Below are 11,467 nucleotides of genomic sequence, written 5' to 3' on the forward strand. Positions count from 1 at the left end.
TATACAAATAGGTGCTACTGTATCATAACACAACATTATGTCATTCTGTCACCCTAATGCTGCACGTTGACTTATGTAGCCCTAATGCTGGTTACGTGGTCATGTGTGTGTGTGTGTGTGTGGGATTTCCTCTGTCAGTATCGAAATGCTTTGATCCTATTGCTTGACATATATTAGAAAAGAAAAAGAAAACGTAAAAAATAAAACAAGATCAGTGCTTATCGTGCCATAGTCCGCAGCAGGGACCCGTGCCGATTGTTTCTGTCCGAGTCCATGTCTGAATACTAGGTATGCCAAGAAGTTACTCAGTCACTTTCATCCTGCATATAACTTTACATCTGAGTCATCTAATAGGTACGACATCATTGATTATGATCAGTCTACTCTCGTGCAGTGGAAGATTGATCTGCATTCTAAACCAGGTGACTCAGAGGTGTCTACTCCGTACCAGTTGTCACACCCAGCACGTCACAAAAGATTTCGTCATTGCGGCATGTGCATTCGGAAAAATGCATATGCTTTAATCCTGCTCTCTTTCAAAGAGACTCCATATGGTGGATACGACTAACACAATCGTCCACAGGACAACACAAATGTTCCAACGGAAAAATCACAGTCATTCTTTGAGCTTAATTGCTAATAATATGAATTTTCTCCTAGATTTGACCTCATCCCTCCGCTTTGATCTTAACTGCTAATAATATGAGTTTTCTCCTAGATATACCCTCTTCCCTCCGCTTATAGAAGAATTGTATCTATTAGTCTGATGTTATCTGCTGAAGTAAAGAAAGCTTTTGCTCAGAAGTAGCCTGCAACAGCATTACTCATTATAGGTCAAGAAGCCCGTCATGAGGAACAAAGTAAACTAGTTTGAACAATAATCACTTACAGCAGCGCAGGAAAGCCCCCTTCCACATTCCATCCCCTGCTTTCGATCAGAAAAAAGTAGGTTTTCCTCAATAAGAGAGATTTATTTTACAGAATCATGGCAATACATTCTGATGCATATGAAATCTTTTCTCTCATTTTATTTGTTTATAACTTCAAAATGAATGCAACAATACAAATTTACAAGGCTGATTTTATCATCTGGTGATATTCTGTTCCGTTATTACGAAAAGGACTTAAAATAGCTCACTTTGTTGCTTTGGCATCGAAAAGTTTAAACCTTAAGTAACCTTAACCTTTGATTTCCAATGTATATACTATATTTGTATTCGTGATTCGTCTATCATTCAGTTAAGGCATTACAACAGGTGAGGTCGGAAATGTCTACTTTCATTTTATGATGGTGACATCATTCGTGCCTATGCTGTAATCCTGTATTCGACACCCTTACGTTTTCTTTCTGGCTGTCTACGAATATCTGACACATTAAAATCTTATAGAAGATGCGAAAAAACTGAATTCCAGTATTTCAAGAGATGTAATTACCAAAGATAAAATCAATTTAGCACGCATATAAGCAAAGGACATCAGTGCATTTGACATGACTAGAGCTAGCGTCACGTGCAAATACTTAAGTTTCCTTTATCTCCTTTATTTCCCAGCTACAATCGATCTAGAGTTCGCGTTTTAAAATAATGTATGCGCCGAAAGGATCTAACTTTGAACGTAATACATTACTTAGCCGTTGACAAATTAGTTTGATATATTGTGACCTATTACTATAGCATGAATAACTCTCCATATATGTAATACTCCATTAATATCGCTATGTTTTATTGAAACGTATGTATTACTTGAGGGGATATTTCATAAAATATTAAAACGATTTTATTTAAATTGTGATGACTAATCTGATGTTTGATCTCTCCACACAATTCGGTTCAATCGATATTGTTATAAATAAGTATCACAGTACCCCACATCAACATTACATGCTTTTCTTTAAAGGGGCTGTTGCCTGTGATGCCAGTTAATATGGACTTCTCTAGAATCATTTTCTGATTCTCAAATAGCACAATACATTTGTGTGCACACAAACTGAAGTGATATAACAGAGCTCGGTGGACCCGTTTACGGCGCAATTTACTGAGTACGGCTTCAGGAAAACATCAATTAGTATCTGACATTTCTAAGAAACATGATATCTTTAAAGGGCATTTAATTTTGTTTTTTTAAACATAACTCGAATCCAACCTTATTCTAAGACACCCCATACATGATGTCGATGTCATTAGGGTTAAACTTAGGATGTTTAGCAAATGAAATATGCGTATCTGTCAAGTTACTGATGGGGATAAACGAAAGTGCGTTTTCTCAGAAATAATCACAAATAGTCGATTGATTATTGGTTGTCTCGTGTAACAAACCTGCACGATTTTGTTTCCAGTTGTTTCTGTCGCCATCGGATGTAACATTTTAATGATAATTGTAAAGCAGCTTTTGATTAGACAGTTAAAAATGGAGACATTGTGATAACACAAATATCCACCTTTTTCAAACTAAGAGAAACGAATGTCAGTATATGACTAATTAGCAAAATAGTGTTCTGTACTACAATCATTTAAATTACGATTGCTGTTCTTTTTGTTTGTCTGGTAAATTTTCCTGTCGCACAATGAATCGTGTAAACGTTAGCATTTCGTCCATAGCGTGGTTAATTATCATAAGACCTCAAACATAATCAGAGCGCCTAAACATTTATGCTAGGACATGATGGCTTGGACGGTCATAATAATGTCATTTGTTCATTTTTCCCCTCTGTCTATCGATCACTCCGGTGGCCTAGTGGTGAGAGCGTCCGCCCCGGATACGCGAGGTCGTGGGTTCTAACCCCGGCCGAGTCATACCAACGACTTCTAAAAATGGTACTAACAGCTGCCTAACTAGGCGCTAGCATTAAGAGGTTAGTGTTAGGATTGGTCGGCCTGGAGTCAGGATAATGTGATTGGGTGGGACATCATGCTACATGTCTGTGGCATGATGCCCTAGTGCTAGACATCACTTTAAACTGCTACACTGCAGACATCGTAGCGACTGAAAAATTGATAAAGCTACGTTGAAAATCTAAATCACACACACACACACACACACACACACTGTCTATCGAAGGTGAACCACGATTGGATGATATAGTTTTAATCCTTGAGGAAAAGACTTTACAATATTACAAAACAACACTATTTCATAAGATAGACATGTACATGGGCAGTAGTACGTGTCATTCGGATTCGTACGGGATGGAAAAAGACGCTCCCGCCCCCATGAGTCTCGTAACTATCGGCAAAATAGTGTGATGTTAGCACAGCATCACGGAGTGGCTTCCTCGATGAAGTCAACTGCCAGGGCTGAAGGGCTCCAAGATGAGCTCAACGACTATGTGCTCAGGACCGGGGCGTGCCACGTTTTTTTTTAGGCTGTGGTACTCCAGTCTGGAGACGGATATGCCCCACCAGGCTGTATCTTGCCCTTGACACACCACTTGATGACACTAACAGTTCTTCCATACCGCATCGTTCGCATCCCTCGTCAACAATAACATCGCCTTCCGCTGCACACCAGGACGGAGGTGACAAGTGTGCTACTGGTGCTCCCACTACCAAGATAATTGGAGAGACAACATCATCATCCGTTCATGGAACGTTAGAACACGGAGGGCTATGGGAAAGTTGAAAGACCTTGCACATGAATTGGAGTGGTACGACTGGAACATTATTAGTATCTGCGAAGCGAACTGGAAGAACTTTCGCGAAATAACAAATGAAGGGCATAATATCCACTTCAGCGGAATAAGGGACAAAAGCAATCATGGCGTTTGATTTCCCAGTCTCAAGCATCCCTATTACAATATGTCTGAAGGCGACTCCCTTCAACATCAGAATCATACAGGCCTACGCAACCACATCTAACTATAATGAAAACGAACTGGGGAAGTTTTATAACCAAATGTAAGATGTCACTGACAACTCACCCAAGAAGGACATTATGTTTGTAAAATGACACTGGAATGAAAAGGTGCGAGTTGATTCGCAGATAAACTGGTAAAGCACATGTGGACCCTTCGGTGCTCTTTGAGTTTGCCGCCTATAACAATCTTGTGCTAGCCAACACTTTGATCCCTCACAAAGCAAGGACCTGGCACAGCCCAGATGAGTAACATCACAATCAGATTGACTACATCTTGGAGAAAATGCGATTTAGCACAGGACTAAGTAACAATAGAACACGACGTTTTCCAGGATCAAATATTGGAAGTGACCATAATTTATTAATGACAACGTTTCGCCTCCACCTGAAAATTATCAAAAAGACTAACCAGCCAAGAATCAGATTTGACATTGAAACATTCAAAAATCCAACAACATGATGAGGAAAAGCATGAAAAAGTCAAAGGAATCCTGGATAAAAAGACAATGCTGTGAAATAGAAGACAGTCTGAATAGAAATGACAGCAAAGTGGAATATTAACTGGTGAAACATCTCACTATCAATAAACAAGGGAAAACTACCACCATCCAGGACAATACAGGAAAACGCCTTGAAGAAGATCAAGAGATCCTCAAGCGATGAACATAATACTGCTCAGAATTGTACAATCATAAGACACAGGGAGCCCTCAGGCAGAAGAAAATGATGACAACACCGTTCTTCGTGAAGAAGTAGAACTTACAGCTAGGTCTCTGAAGAATGGAAGGTCAGCAGGCGTTGGCAACATACCCGTGCAGCTCATTCAAGTACACTGAGAAGAGATTATTACAGTTCTAACAATAATCTTCAACAAGATATGGCAGAAAGTAGAATGGCCCACCACAAGGGTTCTTCACTGAAATTCTGCTTATGAAGCTTAGTTAGTCCTAAATGAAATTATGCTGATGTGACGTCTATATGGCTGCCATTGCATACATCTTGAAGTGTTATTATCACTACTCCTTTTGAACACAAAATCGTAGCGACATTGGGTTTACACGAGTTCTTATGATGTCTGCTTAGTCCAAACGAAAATGGTTTTGATCTGACGTTCAGTATTACAGATAACGCAGCTATCTTAAAATCCCATGATGGCTACTTTACCTGGCTGAATGGGCATACTATAAATAGAGATTTCAGCAAGGGACGTTTCCGACAGCTAATTGGGCCTAAATGAAAATGGTACATACAGAAGGAAAATTTCAATGTAGCTACTCGTAACTCATCCTGATTGGATGGTCATATCGTCATAGAGTTTCATCAAAATCAATTCACTATCATGAATTACTATAACTTTTGTTTGCCCATTACAGTATCAGTCAGTTCAAAGAACTCTTGATTAGTAGCCGTGGCGGTTGTTGTTAACAAAAATGATGGGTTTAGCGTCTTTAGACAGTTTTAACTGTACTCTTGTTACCTGCCATTTTTGTCACAATGAGGGTCATTGCATGCGCATTAGTGTGTACTGTTACTTGCATTCTGTATGGCCATCAAAATACGAAGCACTACAAACTTCAAGCGGTTTGAGATAAAGGAATCAAAACTGTTATAGATATACATCATAGCTAAACAAACTACTGGATGAATTATTCCTGATACCATTGTGTCCGACACATTAGCCACGATTTCGCAATTATAATGATGAAAATAAACAATAACCATGTTGTCACCTTTTGCAATAAATAATGCGCTTTAAATGGCTACCCTGGGGAGGAAAAGGATAATAAAAGTGTAATAATAAAAAGATGTAGACATTTGCTCATAGAGTGTATCTGTAAAGCTCGTCCGGATAAAATAGCTTCGCATGAAGCGATTTGTGAAGATACCCAATTAGGTATTTCCACCCGAAATCCCTCGTTTCTTCAAGAGGTGATGCGCTAATTAGGGATTTGTATGGCTGTAGTGAAACCATGTTGCTCGAAAATCTCAGTTCTTGCAACATCTCACAAGTGAAATGAAACAAAATTTGCAATAACAACAAGTTGATTCACACAAACACTTACATCCTCACGATTGACAACGCCGCATTGCCTTCATAGAGATGTAATGAGTGAAATAGAAGAAAAGTACGAGATTTCCTGAGGCCAGGAAATAAGTTGAAGCCACAGTTCCACTTAACACAGCCACCACATCCTATGTCAGCGCAGCTAAATCGGACAATCAACCATACATAAATGCTTGGTTTACCCAAACAGACATTAGAAATCCAAGAGATAAAAACGAATTCAAAATCCTGAAGCAAGCTAAACTCGCGCGAGCATCGACCCAAATACAGAGTATCTTTTGTCAAAATTACATTACCGTTGTCCACTTGTACAATTCAATCTGACATATACTGATGAAACGTATTCAGCTTGTTTCATTTGAATCATTATCTTCCTCGCCTAAAATAGTTTTCTCCAATACAATTTTGGTTCAATCTTGAACAACGGAAATATACTGTGTAAATGATGTCCTGTTTAAAATTGGGCAACCTAATATACAAACAACGTGGTTATTTCACTTAACCTTACAGAGCCGTCTTTTTGCGATCATTTGCTATATTCCAACAAAATGTACGTCAGAAACTATTATTGATCTAACTAAACAGCTTAATTGCAAAAATATTAGTGTTCTTTCATTTCACTGCGCGAAACACCTTAAGCTTGAATGTGTTCTTCAATTTAATAACTATTTTATTCATTAGCTGGGTCAATTTATTTTTTTCCAGTAATAAGCATTATTTTTACTAACTATTTATTTGACTTCATTTTGTGTATTTACAATAATGATCTGGTACAGTTGTACTGTTATTAAAATTATCTGAAATTGTTTCAGATAAATATTAGTGTTGTTTGAAAAAAATCTAATTTTGTTCAGATACAATTATTTTACATTCAGGTAGAATTCCTATTTGAAAGTAGATGTGAAGCCTATCGTCTGAGCTCACTAACTATTGTACACTTTGATCTGTCAAATGCCACACAGTTAGGAAAGAGTACAGACGATTCTTCATCAGCAGTAGAGGTACGCGAAAATGGAAACAGTATTCTTTATCGATATCCGTTCTGTGAGATAACATTGTTTTATACATGTTTCGGAATTTATTATACTTCTTTCTACAAAGTCAGAATTATGTCACAAAACACCATGCTATTAGATATAACATTGTCTGTTCCATGTGTAACATGGTATACCAGAGCAGACAGGTTAAACTCAGTTTTATGTTCTATCCTTATAATAACAAGGAACGTTCAAGTTCGTATGATCCAGTGCAATCATTGTTAACAAGGCAAATCCGTATACGAATGTGGTTAATTTTTAATAACGCATGCATTATGTATGTCAATGTATTTGCACTTAAACACCTCATATATTACACGGCTCAGTTATTGTACTTTTAGCTGTTACAAAGAGTTGTTGAACTCGGTGTGTTTGTTTACGAAAATACTGCGATCACTGGTGAAACTGGTTCATATGACAATGCCGTACTCGCTGGGAGGGAACAAAGGCTCAGGACCAATGGGTCCGTGAGATAATGAAGTTCTGTTAAGTCCTTGGCAGGCCAGGAGGAGCGGACCACACGAGGTCGCTCCTTCACATCTGTCGAAAATGTAGAATCAAAAATATCTTTTTTTCATCGCCTGGATACCACGAGCTAAATATCACCGTTATACTCCATTTTGAATCTAAGCCTACACTATCACTGTATGTGTTACAGTCTATCCTGCATCGATCATAACTGCTGAACATTAATCATAAATCCACATTTTAAATATATTTGCTTATAAACAATGCATTAATAATACTTGTAGATAGTAGATAGATCTATACACAATTCATATATACTTGTAAGGTTCATATATTTGATCGTATCTGTTAACACACGAAACATTTATGATTATTTGTTAAAATTCTATGTTTTGATAGCATTCATTTTGGAATGATGTCATTTTATCAAATCCATTGTTAAACTTTTCAAGCATGATTAAGGTGTCGGATTCATTCAACATTAATCTGAAATATAAAGAAACATCTCGAACACGTGACTATGTTAAGCGTTTGCTAGGTCAAATCTCACCTTGTTTGTTCCTGTTACTAAAAGAATGAACTAATTAACAAGTATTCATTTACATTTTCTGCAGTGATGTGGTAAATTTTCTCACTGTTACACCTCTGCTTAGAGCCTACAATTATTCGTTCTATATTTGAGTAAAAGTAAATATACATTTCGGTGTAGAGATAATAATGTTGTAACTTTAGTTCATAATGAGAAAGGAATAATGTTAACCTTTACGATGTATTTTTGAATGTACAGCATAGCTACAATCACTCAGTAGATGACACAGATAAGCGTTCATGTTTAACAGCAACTGGCCGTAAAGTATGGAAGTAGTGAATAGGGAATCCCTATTCACTACTTATGGAGATATAATAAAGACAATTCATCTTTTGTAAAGGAAAATATTAAATTGTCGTGGTTTCTAAAACATGGGATACATTATACGCTAGGAGAGAGAGAAAGCCGTCTAACTTTTCTCTCTTTCTAGACGAACCTATTCTCAAAACGTACTTTCTTTTTTTTCGTTTTTGTTTGTACAATATCATACAACTGGATATCGAAATAAAGACTAACATTTCAATATTGCGAACTATATTCCTATAAAATGCAACAGCTAGTACTGGATTTCCCACAGAAAGAGTGCTGTATAATACTTAGCTGCTCCGTGCATTCACATATAATACTTGTATATTAAATTATGCTGCCTTAATACTTAGCTGCTCCGTGCATTCACATATAATACTTGTATATTAAATTATGCTGCCTTAATACTTAGCTGCTCCGTGCATTCACATATAATACTTGTATATTAAATTATGCGGCCTGTTGCAATTTTAGATTTACTAAATGAGCAAGAAAACATAATTTAACCAACATGATAAGTTACATCTCCTTGTAGCATCGTCAGCGACATGCTCTATCCCTACAAGTAATAAATTCCTATCATGATCTCCAACTCATTAGGTGCACTTTTTGTTTTCTGCTATGAAGTCATCCTAGATAATAGATCTCAGAAAATACACTATGAACCGAATGTGATGCAGTTACTAATGCGTATGGTTTTGTCTCCAGACATCATTTTACTATAAAATTTGCATTTGTTCTGTCAGTCATTACTCCTTTCAAAGAGATAAAGCCACTGATGAGTACGTTTGATTATAAGTCAAACTTTATCAATACATGTGACTTCAATTTAAGCATTATGAGCTTGTCGACTGCACGCAACTTTTAATTGCCTACTAAATTGACGAGCTTGACCAGGTATGAAACCTTTACACAAAACTGAAGAGTTTACAATGGAAATGTTCCAAAGAGGATGGACAAGTTTGCATATCCTAAACATACATAATACCACTTTTGCTACGAATCATTTTACTATTTTCAAGTTACAATCACGACAAATATTGCACTGACCTCGGAAAGCCATCACAAAGAGACGAAGTAAAGAGGTTACGAATTTAGAGCAATTTTGTGGGACTTTTAAAATGGAGACGTATCTGCCGAGTTGTTGGGTGTAGGGATACTATTTAAAAGTGAATAGTATGTCGACAGATAACAAACCAGCTTTCTTAGCGACGATAGTGTAAAATGCGTTACATGTAACAAAATCGGTTTCCACTGATAACATCACTCAAGATGGCGTATGTATACACCCAAAGTCGCTCCACTTTTACTGATAGATGTACGGACAGACAATCATGCAGGAAGAGAAAATACGCTGGCATGTAGGTAGCTCTACAAAGACAACTAAATAGGTATATATGAAAATAAAGAATGAGAATTATATGAAGAATAACAGTCCTTTCAAACGTACTAGATTCAGCAAAGAATGGCATGTGTTTCTACAGTAAATGAATCTTTATCAAAGGTAAACACACACCAGAAACAAGACTAAAAATAAACACAAAAAGCGTTGAAATTATACAAGTTTACATAAGTAATTTACTAGAATCAAAGCTTGAAATACGTTGAAATTATAAAAGTTTACATAAGTATTTCACTGAATATCAAAGCTTTAAATGTTTGTATATTTCGACTAACTATTTATATTGACCGAAAATGGAGGAGCCATATCACCATTTGTATTTGAGTAAATTGTTGTAACCGTAAATTATATCCCGGATATTTTCTTCTTGGCATGGCTACACTAGCCTCACTGTGTCCGCCATGACAGATAACGCGAGACTCTCGCCGTGACCCCTTTTCTATGTAAGGCTTGCCAGACCATATTTGGATATTCTACGCTATGTTATTATCAATCAAGTGGCGAATAACGGTTTCTTGGTGAAATTTCAAACTTGCCTGTCAACTGTAGTTATTTTTAATACGCATAATTTTTTATTCAATCCGCGCCATATTTTTACTATGATTTGTTTACGTTTCCAAATAAGTCCTCAATGTCCTTATATGGCACACACACAAACGATGTTGAGAACAGAAGTAATCATTATTTGAACTAATATGATGGACGATCTAAACAAAAATATCTGATGAAAAAGGTAAACGAGATTTTACAACTATTTCTACCATGATTTGCGATACTTCCGGTATTAAATAAGAGGACTATTCAGTTTATTGCATTATAATCAAGGAAAATGTTCAAGTTGTTGATATCACGCTAAAAGAACGCCGGCTGTGAATCACACCCGGCTTGCTTCATTGACACGTATATGCTCATGTTAGTACCCCGTCCACGAGTTAGGAGTATGGGTACTAATATGTGTACTTCAGCTGGGATTGTGAGAAGTCGCAATCAGTGTTACATCACTTAAAGCATGGCCAGGGGAAGAGACGTGTTCTGCAATTGGACTTCTGTCATCCAGTCCGACCTGTGAAGGTTGATCCTTTTGTGTAGCTTTTTAGTTTCTCCAATATACTGAAGGCCACAGATCTGACTTGTGATTCTCTTTTTTGAACTTTCGTTCGTTGCCGAAATAGAGAATATGCTGGCTTCTATCATGACAGGTTTTGCACCTGCTGTCACCTTTTGTTGGGATGGTACTGGCTTTTAATCGGCGTTAGCTTCGCTCTGACAACGTTGTCTTTGAGATATTTTGTCTGTGTTAGAGAACAACCGCTTTGTTCGGGAGGATTAGCTTTAGTATGTCACACAATTGTACGATAGGCCATTGTTCATGGATAATTTTACTTACTTTGGGGTTGTCTGGATGGTAGGTCAAGATAAATGGTATACGATCGATTTTTACTTTCTCTCTATATTGTAGTAGGTAATGACGGTTTGTTTGTTTAGCTCTTTGTGCTGCCTCCACTATCAAGTCTTTCTCGCACCCCCTGTGTATCAATGGTTCAGATAACTCTTCGGGTTCTTTTTGGAATGTTTTATCGCCGGAGCAGATTCCGCATTTACTCACTGCCTGGCTATATGGGATGTTTCGTATGCAATGTTTAGGCTGTGAGAAACTGGTTTTGCTCCGTTGGTTTGTCAGGTTATTGCATATATATATATATATATATATATATATATATATATATATATATATATATATATATATA

General features: G+C 37.1%; 1 protein-coding gene across 1 annotated transcript in view; it reads left to right on the plus strand.

Annotated features, from left to right (window-relative positions):
• LOC149801114 (uncharacterized) overlaps positions 1 to 11,467 on the plus strand; it is a 226,401-nt gene that overhangs the window by 118,297 nt on the left and 96,637 nt on the right. The window lies entirely within an intron of this gene.

The sequence above is a fragment of the Sinohyriopsis cumingii genome, chromosome 4 (genome assembly GCF_028554795.1).
Source record: "Sinohyriopsis cumingii isolate HCF-2022 chromosome 4, ASM2855479v2, whole genome shotgun sequence".
In the NCBI taxonomy this organism is placed as follows: Eukaryota; Metazoa; Mollusca; class Bivalvia; order Unionida; family Unionidae; genus Sinohyriopsis; species Sinohyriopsis cumingii.